The sequence below is a fragment of the Eucalyptus grandis genome, chromosome 5 (assembly GCF_016545825.1).
Source record: "Eucalyptus grandis isolate ANBG69807.140 chromosome 5, ASM1654582v1, whole genome shotgun sequence".
Taxonomy (NCBI): domain Eukaryota; kingdom Viridiplantae; phylum Streptophyta; class Magnoliopsida; order Myrtales; family Myrtaceae; genus Eucalyptus; species Eucalyptus grandis.
The window spans coordinates 25392794-25406455 of NC_052616.1; the positions used below are offsets into that span (position 1 = coordinate 25392794).

General features: G+C 43.9%; 1 long non-coding RNA gene across 1 annotated transcript; it reads right to left on the reverse strand.

Moving 5' to 3' along the window:
* Positions 1-9658: 9658 nt before the first annotated feature.
* LOC104446773 lies at positions 9659-11165 on the reverse strand. The gene is made up of 3 exons (XR_005551122.1): positions 10562-11165; positions 10140-10461; positions 9659-9994 (listed from the first exon to the last, which is right to left on the reverse strand). It is a non-coding gene; the product is annotated as an uncharacterized LOC104446773 (long non-coding RNA).
* Positions 11166-13662: the final 2497 nt, after the last annotated feature.

Consider the following 13662-nt stretch of genomic DNA (forward strand, 5'->3'; position numbering starts at 1 on the left):
CTCACGATCATTTCCATTCAGTCAATCAATTCACAACATCAAATCAAAGCAATGATCAATCGACCTAGTCGATTACATGTCAGACGAACCATCTCTAGGTCATTCTAGTCATTGCTATATAGTCTCAATTGATAAAACCAATCACCGAGTCACGTGCATTCTCCGAGGCGATATTATTTATCACCGAGCCACGTGCATTCTCTGAGATGATGGAACCGATCATCGAGCCACGTGCATTCTCCGAGGTAATGCATTACTTTACCGAGCCCACGTGCATTCTCCGAGGTGATGCATCAAGTCACCGAGCCCACGTGTCTCTACAAGATGCCAAATGTACTCATTGAGACCACGTGCATTCTCCGAGGTAATGCATTAAATTACCGAGCCCACGTGTCTCTTTCAAGATGCCACACTTAATCACCGAGCCACATGCATTCTCCAAGGCGACATATTTCGTCACCGAGCCATGTGCATTCTCCGAGGTGATATATCTATATCTAATTATCAAACCCCGTGCATTCTCCAAGGCGACGTACTAATCATCGAGCCACGTGCATTCTTCGAAGCGATATACCAAATCACCGAGCCACGTGCATTCTCCGAGATGATTTACTATTCACCGAGCCACGTGCCTTTCATGATGATTCATCCCATTTCTAAAGTAATTATCCACAACCTTAATTCATACTCAATTCACTCAAATAATCAATTTAGGAACATATCATAAATATCCACGATTAAATCAATTCAGCACAATTCAAAGCTCAAATAAATAAATGGACTACGCCACGACAATCGGCACGAGATTTCGGTCGTCGGCCATCTCAATCTTAATTTCCGAAAAATAAATAAATAATTAATAAATATTAAAAATTCAATTTAGCACAAAATAAAGCCCAATTAAATAAACATACTTCACCACGGTCATCAGCATAATTTTTTGGTCACGGGCCATCTCAGTTGAATTTCCGAAATTAATTAATTAATTAATTAATTTCGAGAATTAATAATTAATTATAATAAATCCAATTTAGCTCAAATTGGTGCTCAGTTAAATAAACGGACTTCACCACATTCATTAGCATAAAATTCCGGTTCCGGACCATCTCAGTTGAATTTTCGGAAAAAAATAATTATTTAATTTAATTCCGAAAATTAATATTTAAATACTAAAAATTCCCCTTAGGCCTGAAAAACCTAATTGGAGCCCACTAAGGGTCGGGAAAATCCCAAGGCACTTCCAATAATTAGTAGACCACGTTTACTTGCTAATTGCGCAATCAATTTATCTAAATCGCATCACAATTGACTAATAATTGCTCATTTATTCTAATCTAACAACCTAAACATAATTAATTAAAACTAAACCAACCTTAAGCATAATTAGCCAACGGATTAGCGAGATTACTCACCAAATCGCGCACAAATCGGACGGGGGCGACGCAAGGAATGATTCTTTCCCAAAGCACGGCTTGGGTTCGGGGCCCGGAAACGGCCCAAAGTGGGCCTTGAACAGTGCTAGACACCCATTTTTCCAGCCACTGTTCTTGGCTGGACGAAGCTTGTTCGGCGGCAGGGCGGCGAGGGTAGGCCGGCGGAGGGTGAGGGGACGTTGAGGAGGCTACGCGGTGGCCGGACGGTGGTAGGCGGTGGCCGGAGGCGGCTAGTCGGGGCGGAACCGAGCTGAACAGAGGCTGGTTCGCTCGGGGAGGTCGCCTGGCTTGAGGGAACGAAGCTGACGGTGCATGGCGGCGAGCGGCGGGTGTGCGGGAGGTCCGGCTCCGGTGCGGCGGCGACGGCTTCGGCGAGCTGTTGTCTTCGCTTCAGCTTCTCCTTCTGTTCGCTGGTTGCACGAAGAAGAAATGAAGAAGGGGAAGAAGTCGGTCACGTGGGAATGGGGGAGAAGAGAGAGGAGAGAGAAGAAGAGATAAGAGAGAGCTTTGACTAGTCAAAAGGGGGAAGAGAAAGCAAAATAGAAAACGGCAAGGGAAAAAGGAGAGAGTGTGGATGTGGGGAGGGGGCAATTCGCACGAGGGAAAAGAGGGAAGGAGAGAGAAAAGAAGAGAGAGGGAGAGAAAAGAAATAAAATAATATAACACCACATGGTCTTATTTTTTTCTTTTCTTTTCTTTTCTTTCTCTTTCCCTTTCTATTTTTTTTTGGTCTTCGATTTTCCTCCGATAATTTCTTTATGAAATTTCGGACTCGTCAATAATTTGACGGACGATGAGACCATGTCTTAAAAAAAAGAATTATGACACGCTTAAAATTCGATTCCCGAAATCAAGTTCAATTTTGTGGTTAAAAATTGATCAAACGTGATTTTAGTCCAATCTAACAAATTGAGTAGCTTTTAGGGATTTTACTGCAGATACATCCCTTAACGGCTTCACCCAATAAGTTAGTTAACTCGTGAGTGATCAACTCAGAGAAAAAGGACCCTAAGCACGTCGACGAAATGCCCATTTTACTTTATCGAAACGGGGTCGAATTTCAGGATGTCACACATCCTACCATGTCACGGCTCGTCAAGATCTTTTTACTTCTTACACCACTAGTGATTTTGGACTCGTAAAGATGGGAAACGAAGGTACGTCCAAAATTATTGGTATGGGTAATATTTATTTGGAGACTAATGTTGGATGTAGGCTACTACTCGAAGATGTGAGACATGTTTCGGACATACGCCATAATCTTATATCTGCCGGCAAGCTTGATGACGAAGGCTACATCAATTTCTTTAGTGATGGAAAATGGAAGCTCAGCAAAGGTAATTTGGTGATAGCCAAAGGAGAAAAGACTAACTCTCTCTATATCACACAATTCAAGCCGAGTAGAGGAGAGGTGAATGTAACCGGAAAAGGAGTCACCACCGAGTTATGGCATAAGCGACTCGAACACATGAGTGAGAAAGGACTTAAGATTCTCACTAGAAAGCAACTTCTACTCGGAATAAAAGGTACACCGTTGAATACTTGTGTCGACTGCATTATGGGAAAACAACATAGAGTAGCATTTCACAATTCCCCACCATTTAGAAAAGCTGAAATTTTAGATCTGATACATACTGATGTATGCACAATGCAAACTGGGACACTTGGAGGTGCGCTTTATTTTGTAACATTTATTGATGACCACTCTAGAAAGGTGTGGGCATTTGCCTTGAAAACTAAAGATCAAGTGCAGGAAATCTTCAAGCAATTTCATATGAAGGTTGAAAGAGAAACAGGCAAGCGATTCAAGTGTGTACGCTCTAACAACGGTGGTGAATACTGATGACCTTTTGAAGATTATTGCAAAAACCTTAGGATCAAACTAGAAAGATCCGTACCAAAAACACCTCAACACAACGGTGTCGCAGAGCGGATAAATAGAATCATATGTGAAAGAATCAGATGTATACTCTCCAACACAAAGCTGCCAAACCACTTTTGGGGTGAGGCAATGAGAACGGTGGTTGATTTAATCAACCTATCACCTTCAGCTCCACTTAATGGTGATGTACCACAAAGTGTCTGGACTGGTAAGGATATTTCTTATGGCCACTTGAAAGTGTTCGGCTGTAGAGCATTTGTTCACATTCCAAGGGATGAGAGATCAAAGCTTGATGGAAAATCAAAGCAATGTATTTTTTTGGGGTACGCACATGAAGGATTCGGCACGGACTGGGATCCCGTTAATCGAAAAATAGTCGAAGCGGGGACGTGGTATTTCTTGAAGATCAAACAATCGAGGACTTCGAGAAGCATGAGAAATCCCCATCAATAGACGAATACCCAGTTGATCTTGGCCCGGTCGCTCCTCCTATCAACAAGCAAGCTGAATCTAGGATTGAAGGTATGACTACTTCAACTGAACTTGAACCAATTGTTGAACAGGTCCCATCAGAACCTCAATTGAGGAGATCAACTCGTGAACGACAATCTAGTCGTAGATATTCTCCCAATGAGTACGTGATGCTCACTGACGGGGGCGAACCAGAGAATTACCAAGAAGCTTTATTCCACGAGCACAAAGAGGAGTGGTTAAAAGCTATGCAGGAGGAGATGAAATCTTTAGACGAAAATCATACTTATGATTTAGTCAAGTTGCCACAAGGAAGAAAAGCTCTCAAAAACAAGTGGGTGTTCAAATTAAAGATCAAGAAGGTAACTCACAGCCACGATACAAAGCAAGGTTGGTTGTGAAGGGATTCGCTCGAAGAAAGATATCGACTTCGATGAGGTATTTTCTCCTGTAGTTAAAATGTCCTCTATCCGAGTTGCCCTTGGCTTGGCAACAGGCTTGAACCTGGAGGTCGAGCAACTTGACGTGAAGACCGCGTTTTTACATGGACATCTAAATGAGGAGATCTACATGGATCAGCCAGAAGGTTTCAAAATCAAAGACAAAGAAAATCTTGTGTGTAAATTGAGGAAGAGTCTTTATGGGCTCAAGCAGGCACCAAGACAGTGGTACATAAAATTCGATTCCTTCTTGGAAGAAAATGGGTTCAACAAAACCACCGCTGATCACTGCGTTTTTGTCAAGAAATTTACTGATGGTAATTTCCTCATTCTTTTGCTTTACGTTGATGACATGCTAATTGTTGGCCAAGATAAAAGCAAGATCAACAACTTAAAGAAGGAATTGAGCAAGTGCTTTGCGATGAAGGATTTGGGACCTGCAAAACAAATTCTTGGGATGGAAATCTTGCGAGACAGACAGAATTGTAAACTCTAGTTATCTCAAGAACGGTATGTTAATAAAGTTCTTGAAAGATTTAATATGAATAAATCCAAAGCAGTTTGTTCTCCACTTGCAAATCATTTTAAACTCAGCTTAGATCAGTGCCCAAAAAGTGAGACAGAAAAGAAGGAAATGGAAAAAGTCCCTTATGCATCGGCGGTTGGCAGTCTAATGTACGCGATGGTATGTACGAGGCCTGATATCGCGTATGCAGTTGGTGTGATAAGTAGATTTCTATCTAATCCTGGCAAGGAACATTGGGCAGCAGTCAAATGGATATTCAAGTATCTTCGTGGTACATCTAATAATTGCATATGTTTTGGTGATGGTAAAATTGCGTTAGACGGTTTTTTGGATTCAGACATGGCAAGGGACGTGGACTCAAGAAAGTCTACATCGGAATATCTAATGACTTTTGCAGGGGGAGCAGTTTCATGGCAATCTCGACTACAAAAATGTGTTGCCCTATCTACTGCTGAAGCAGAGTATATTGCAATAACGGAAGCATGTAAAGAACTCTTGTGGATGAAAAAGTTTCTACAAGAAGTGGGCCACAACCAAGAGAAGTATATCTTGTATTCAGATAGTCAAAGCGCAATACACGTCAGCAAAAATGCAACTTTCCACTCCCATCCAAACACATTGACGTCGAGATATCATTGGATACGTGATGTGTTGGAAGAAAAAGCCCTACAGCTAAAGAAGATACACACTGACAACAACGGCTCAGATATGATGACAAAATCTCTATCTACAATGAAGATGCAAGCCTGTCGAACTTTTGTAGGTTTGACGTCTTCTCCAAATTGCTCGTGAGGGGGAAATTTGTTGAGTAGGTCACTCCCAATTGGAGAGGCCAATGCAATTATGTATATCTACAGTAGAATATGTATAGTAGTGAGTGTGTAAAAGAAAAGGAAAAAAAATATCAAAAGAGATGGGGAGATAAATCAACGTGATTTCCCCATCTAGAAAATCAAGGGAGATTGGAAAAGAAATCAAAGTGATATTCTCATATATACAAAATCACGAGAGATTAGGAGATAAATCTACGTGATTTTGTATCGTATAATTCCTATTTGGGATTGTATTTGCTCCTATGAGTAGGAGTCCTTCTCGGCGGAGAAGAGGTTACACAAAAGCAAGAATATCGAGCAGCGAAGCGGAAGAAACAGTTTTCTTCTTCCAAGAAAGAGAGTTATCTTTGAGGGAGTTATCCAGTTTGTGACAGTTCGGATCCACAAATTGAAGACAGAAAGAGATCCACCTTTGGGTGAAGTTGTATCCCATTATTTATCATGGTGGAAGTTTGAAGTGGACTACGGTCCCATGGTTTTTCCCTTTACCTTGGAGGGTTTTTCATGTTAAAATTTTGGTGTTATTTATTTTTCATCTTTACTGCTTTTAGTTAGTATTTTATCATATTTAATTTTCACAGAAGTAGCGGGAAAAATTTTCTGGGCATTCTCCGCAAATATTTTCCCAACAATATCCTCTCTCCTTCCATCTCTGAAGAAGAAAGGGGACGTCCTTCTCTCTTTAGCAAAGGCGTTCTCTCTCCCTCTCCTTCATTCAAATTTTGGATTTCCCCTTCACTCTTAGGTTTTGCTCCTCCGGTCCTCTGCTTTGGCGTTCATTATTGCTCGGGGGCTCTTCGCTACTTCTGCGCTCTTTCGACGGCGGACATTTGTTTTGACGAATCTAAGTTGTTTCAACATTGAAGAGGCTATCGAGAAGTTGAGGACGGTGACATAACAAATGTCAGGGTGTGGTGCTTGTCCTACCACGAAGGAGGGTGAGGACCCCGAAGACGAAGGTCGTGGCGAAGGAGAGGACGGAGTTGGTGTTGCTGTTGAGCATGCGGAATGGACCCTTGTTGCAGGCGTTGCTCCTGTTTTGTTTTTTATATTTTGGCGAAAAGGTTGCTTTGTTGAGTTTTGTTGAAGAGGTTTTACTTTTGTTTGATTTCTGGTGTGGAGCACTGGAACCACGTTCCTTATTTTTTCTTCCTCGATTTTTACTTTGTACAATGGAATTGTTCTTCGTTTCATGAGTTTTTATGGGCGAGATTTGTTTGAAAGGTAATAAGGGAAAGCAAAATGTGCTATGGCTTTCTCCAACATCAGGGAGAGCTTATATTAATGCATTATAATTCATCATTGTTATGTCGTCAAAACTCAACGAGCATTCACAACATCACCCATCTCCAAGCAAGTACGAACCCATGAACTGATTTGCTTGGATCTAAATTCCCAACTCCCTCACAGGCTTGATCACGGGAGTAGGCCACCTATGGCCATATTTACACATCTCGAAGAATAAAAAAAAAAAAAACATCACATACCCGCCACCTCACAACATCTCTCTAGGGACACCATAAAAAACCATTCTTGCTTCTTTAACCTTCCCAAACTTCATCGGAAAGAAAACGCGAAAAATGCAAGGGCCTCATCCTAGTGAGACGAAGGATTTGGACGGACTTGATTCCAATAATGTCCTTTGAGAACTTTCGCAGAAGAGACAAAAAATGACTTGTGAGAGATCTGGGAATGAAAGAGAACGGGATAAGAAAGTAGAAAACAAGGAAATTCTAGAGGGTTCTTCCAAGTGAGATGAAGGATTTGGAACGCTCGAGCAGCAACGAATGCTAGAGCAGAGGGTCGGAGGAGCAAAATCTAAGAGCAACGGGGAGATCCAAAATTCGAATGATGGAGCGGGAGAGAGAACGCCTTTGCTAGAGAGAGAAGGACGTCCCTTTTCGTCTTCAGAGATGGAAGGAGAGAGGATATGTGAGAGAGAGAGAGAGAGTGAGTGAAATAAATGTTTGCAAGTCTAGCGGGTCTAGCAATAGTGGGAAACAAAAATTGTTTTGGGCAAGAAGTCTCTCTACTCTGCTCTAGTGGCCCCCACACATCCACATGGCGTTTCGTAAGTGGTCGGAGACCACGTTGATGTGGTGGTCCGGAGAGAAAATATTGGGTGGGTTTTACACTCCACGTAGGCGAAATGTAAAACCATTCAAAACTCGACACATGGAGTCATGTGTAAATGGTGTCAGCGGTTCAAAATTTGCTCTTCTCACTCCTCTGCTCTCTCTCCTATAGACCTGGCTCACCTATCTGCAGACACGCTCTGACGCTCTCTCTCCTCTGCTCTCCTCTGTGAACCGTCTCCCTCCTCTCTCTTCTCTCCCTCTCTCTCTCCCCGACGGTACTTTCCCTCTGCAGACCTCTCCTTTCTTCACGCCTCTCCTCTCCCTTCCTTCCGTAAATTCAAAATTTCAGGTTCCCTCGTCTTCGCTCTCTCCGGCGCTCGCTCGCTCTCTCCGACGCTCGTGCTCGTGCTATATTTGGGCTGACGCTGGCCAGGCTCCTACTCTCGTCGACGTCCGCCGCAAGCTCGCTCGAACTCACCTCCAACTTCACCGTCACTCTCGCCCTCTCCCTCCTTCGATCTCCCCTGCCCCGCGCTGCCGTTTCGAGAACTCGAACCCTCCGAAGTTGGTGTTCCGGAGGACGGTCTCCGCAACCGGCGACGCGGTCGAGGGAGCTGAGAAGGAGGCCGCGGTGGAGTAGTCGAGGGACTTGACGTCGTCGCGGCGAAGCTTGAGCTTGGGGCTCTTGACGCGGACGGTGAGGGCGAACCCGGGGAACGCGGCGCGGAGGATGACGATCGGGGCAAGGGCGTAGACGAAGCACTTGCTGCTGCTGTGCTTCTAGTTGCGGCGAGGCGGCGGCTTGGCGAAGAGGGCGAGCTCCACTTCGTCGCTCCGGAGGCTGGGTCCTGAAACTCTGGACCGTCCCGCTAACCGGGTCAAGAGTGATCAGAGCGCCCGAGTATTGCCACGCCAACTTCACCAAGTACTTCTCCGACGAGTTCTGGACACCGAGCTTCCCAAGGTCTTTGCAGGGAAATGGCCGTGCTATTTCAATTTGGTGAGGTGGAGAGAAGGCGATTACAGGAGGCGGATCGATGGATGGATGGAGATTCAGAGGGAGAGGCGGATCTACGAGCTGGGCTCGCTGCCGCCGTTCTTGCTTGTGTTCGGCGGCGATATTGAGCCAATTGATCGGAGGTGGAATCAACACGGATTGGGCGGAGACAATGTGGTGAACAGCTGCAGGGCACTCCATCCTGGCCCTGTGAGCCTACTGCACTGGAGTGGTAAAGGGAAGCCCTGGACGAGGCTTGATTTGAAGATGCCCTGTCCTGTGGACTCCCTATGGATGCCTTATGATTTTCACAGTTCGAAGGATAGTCCTTGCGGCACGGCGATTGTCATGAACATAGACTCTTGGGTTTGCTATGTTCGGCTCGAGATTGATTGCTGAGATTCTTTCATTTTTATGTATATACAGGGATGTTGTAAAACTCAAGTCAAGTAGGAAATATACACAGAAGAGGTTGTGTCCGGTTACAGATGGGGATAACATTTTTTGTATCACAAGATCTGGTCATCCTTTTTTCTTTCTTTCCCTATCCTTTTACATTTTGATGATTCTTTCGTTTTCAAAATGTCTCATGCTCTGGAAATGTTTATATTCTTTGATTCATTGATAGACATTCTCAGATGGCCTAGTTCATGAATTTCGACAGACTTGTTTGATAGGACTGCTTTGTTCGCATTCACAGGCAATAACCCTTCGCAAAATTTTTGCTTCTGTAATTGCAATGGAGGGAAGGGAACTTCCGCACAAAATTTAAAGTTTGAAATCTTCCACATTGGGCAGCCGGGACGAATTTTACCATCTAGTGTCAATGGTAAACATCCCAAGCTCTGGAAGAAAATTGTTAACTGCTGATCTAGATACTGACTTTTTCAACAATACATCATTTGGGTGCTGATCAAAATCGAGGAGAACAGTCTTCTGTGAACTCAATGAGCCCTGGTGAAAATTGATCAATAAGATTGAATCGAGAACAAAGTACAGCTATAAAATTGATCAATTCATTCAGTAACTGCACACTGGCATTTGTTCATTCAATGGGTTAGAAACAGCGTATTTTTGACTATACAGTCGGAACATCGAGAACGTGATCCAACAAGAAGCCACATACGTTATCCTCTTCTAAGGGAGCAGTATCAAAGAGCCGAAACTAAAAACAAACCCCCGGACAAATGGTTGAACATCTGTATTCCTCTGTACTCGATCAACTTGTAAGGAACCAAGTGATCTGGACACTTGTGGTATCTTTATGTTCCCAGCAACTTCAGTGTACCATGACTTCCATGCCTCCATGTAATGTGCAAAGAGGTCCCTCAAAGCTGCAACAGCATCAATAAGAGCCATCAGGCATGTAGTGCTGTTAGCTTATGCGTAAATGAGAAACTATAATAGGCTCGGCCACCCTGTGAAGTATGAACCAAGCATTATGAAAATCAAGAACCTCGAGGTGAAACAGTCAGATACCTTGATTATGGCACAGAGGGCGATGAGTAGATGCAAGTGTTTCCCAGTCATAATCCTGCTTCAGACTTTGGTACAGAATTTACTGCTCTGGGCAAATACACAGGAGCAAATGGGCCATATACGTAATCCCTCGAGCCATTGTCTGATTGGCACTCTTGTTCACACCTGTCGTAGTTGTTTTCTGGATCTTGTTTGACAAAAACACCTTTTTTACTGGGTCACATGATTTTGTATTGTTTGAAGAATCCACCTTACTTCTCTTTAAAGGTTGATTTGTGATCTCAGTGCCAAACAGTCTCTTCCTAGCATCAGGGTGAGGTGTCTGCAGGTTAGCCAATAACCAAGCAACTGGTAAGTCAAAGAGCGCAGAGAAAAAAACATCAACTTGAATTTCCTCTCACAGAGGCTAAAGAAGATCCGACCAGCCCAATCGCGCCCTCCGGACCTCGCCTCCGGAGCGACGAAGTGGAGCTCGCCCTCTTCGCCAAGCCGCCGCCTAGCCGCAACCAGAAGCGCAGCAGCAACAAGTGCTTCGTCTACGCCCTCGCCCCGATCGTCATCCTCCGTGCCGCCTTCCCCGGGTTCGCCCTCACCGTCCGCGTCAAGAGCCCCAAGCTCAAGCTTCGCCGCGACGACATCAAGTCCCTCGACTACTCCACCGCGACCTCCTTCTCAGCTCCCTCGACCGCGTCGCTGGTTGCGGAGACCGTCCTCCGGAACACCAACTTCGGAGGGTTCGAGTTCTCGGAACGGCAGCGCGGGGCGGGGGAGATCGAGGGAGGGAGAGGGCGAGAGTGACGGTGAAGTTGGAGGTGAGTTCGAGCGAGCTTGCGGCGGACGTCGACGAGAGCAGGAGCCTGGCCAGCGTCGGCCCAAATATAGCACGAGCACGAGCGTCGGAGAGAGCGAGCGAGCATCGGAGAGAGCGAAGACGAGGGAACCTGAAATTTTGAATTTACGGAAGGAAGGGAGAGGAGAGGCGTGAAGAAAGGAGAGGTCTGCAGAGGGAAAGTACCGTCGGGGAGAGAGAGAGGGAGAGAAGAGAGAGGAGGGAGACGGTTCTCAGAGGAGAGCAGAGGAGAGAGCATCAGAGCGTGTCTGCAGATAGGTGGGCCAGGTCTACAGGAGAGAGAGCAGAGGAGTGAGAAGAGCAAATTTCGAACCACTGACACCATTTACACGTGGCTCCATGTGTCGAGTTTTGAATGGTTTTACATTTCGCCTACGTGGAGTGTAAAACCCACCCACTATTTTCTCGTGGTCCAGACCACCCAATATTTTCTCAGCACGCTCGAATCTTTTTCCGTTGCGCCCCTTCCAGCTCAGCAGCCTTCTAGAAGGTTTCTCTCAGATATGCTTCCGTCACGGGCTCCTTTCTCAACCCTCGCTCACGGGCACTTCTCCCGTACCTTCTCTCCCTCCTTGCGTCGCCCGTCCCTCTCGTGCCGGTCCTTATTGAAGAAAGGCTGGAGGGCGGGCTGGACTTTTGCCTTATTTTCTTGGTCTCTAGTGGGCTCAAAGAACATAAGAGAAATGGGCTCAAAAGAGAAACCATAGGATGGGCCAGATGAAAGAAGGGACTGGCCGAAAATTTATCAAAGGAGTGGGCTGGAGATGCCGGCCCGCCTGACTTCATTTCTTTCTCATTTTCATTTTCTTAAATTAAACTTTTGCTATCTCTCTGTTTCTTTCTTTTTTTCCTTTTTTTTTATATCTTCTTTTTTCTCCTTTTTTTTGTATTTTTATGTTTTTGGAAAAAATGACACTTGAAACATTGATAAAAATTTGGGTGTCGATATATTTTCATTTTTTTCCCACGGGATTGACAACTCCTGTCAATTCTCAACAAGAGCCGTGACACTTTTGCTAACTACAATGATGACATCACAACCCTCACCGATGGGCTAGTGGGGTTGCCGAATCTCAACCAATGAAATATATATATACTTCATAAAATTTAAAAAAAAAATTATAAAAATTCTTCTTCTTCTTCTTCTTCTTCTTCTTCTTCTTCTTCTTCTCCTCCTCCTCCTTCTCCTCCTCCTTCTTCTCCTCCTTCTTCTCCTTCTCCTTCTTCCTTCTTCTTCCTTCTTCTTCCTCCTTCTTCTCCTTCTTCTCCTTCTTCTCCTTCTCCTTCTTCTTCTCCTCCTTCTTCTCCTTCTTCTCCTTCTTCTTCTTCTCCTCCTTCTCTCCTCCTTCTTCTTCTCCTTCTTCTCCTTCTTCTCCTTCTGCTTCTTCTCCTTTCCTTCTTCTCCTTCTGCTTCTTCTCCTTTCCTTCTTCTCCTTCTGCTTCTTCTCCTTTCCTTCTTCTCCTTCTCCTTCTTCTTCTTCTTCTTCTTCACTTACTTTAGTGCTAAAAGTTTTCGCTGGCTTACTTAAGTGCTAAATTGAAGGAAAAACGATCACTTTAGTGTTAACGGTGAGAAATTTTGGCCAAACTAATTATGTGTCATTTATAATTAAAAATTTTCAAAAATCCAGTCCACGTGGCATTTTCATGTGGCATGCTTGACATTGAAGTCATTATTTTTAACAATGACTGGAATTGAAATGATCACTTTAACTAAAATTTGGTACTCAAATGATCATTTTTAATAAAATTTGGCACTTAAATGATTACTATTTACAACTTTTGGACGACATCGTTTAGTAGTTATACGCTGACTAGACACGCTAGTGAGCCACATATGATTGAGAAATTAATAAAATATAGCCACGTTGGATTTCCGGCAATCCAGACAGGAGTTGACATTTAAATTATCGTTTTTTTTTTAAAGTAGCACTTAAGTAATCCGAAAAAAAAACTTTTGTTATTAAAATGAGCGTTGTACACAACTTTTGACACTTCTAATGTACTTACCTCACGCTCAGCCATTCTTTGTTTTTTGTTCATGGTTATGTAGACAGGCCGAAGCCCATCTTGCCCTGTTGGTTTAATCAGTGAACTAGAATTCGTCCCAGTCATCTTTTGTGGTCAGCCACGCTTTGTTCATTCTGCAATTCTTTGATAGAACACTGCTGAAACCACTTCAAGTCGCCACAAACGGGTGATAGCTAGTGGCACCCTGTTGCAATATGGCATGTTACCAGGTTGATAAATGAACGCAAAAAGCTCTTGCCAATACTTTTCTACCGTCTCTTCTTCAATGACATGTCTATATTCTGATATTGAAATAGTAACAAGGTCTTCAGCCAATGAAAGCGAGTAAAGTCATCTTCATATTGAAATGGTACAGCTTTGCAAGGTGGCAAAAATTTTCCGAGCAACATCTTTATAGCATTTGTCACAAGTAGATACTCCGATTAGTTGCCAATGCTAGATTAGTAGCAGACTAAATTACTTGAGCTAAAGTGAAAATAGTTATGTCCTGTCATGCATCATATCTTGAGTTAAATCTCTTGAATTTCGATTAAAATGGCTTATTGACTCCCCGAATAACCTAACAGCTTGCTGGGAAGGATAGTGGAAGCAGCTGGAGGAAGGGTCATAAATGCACTACTATTATGAAGTAGCAAATATTAA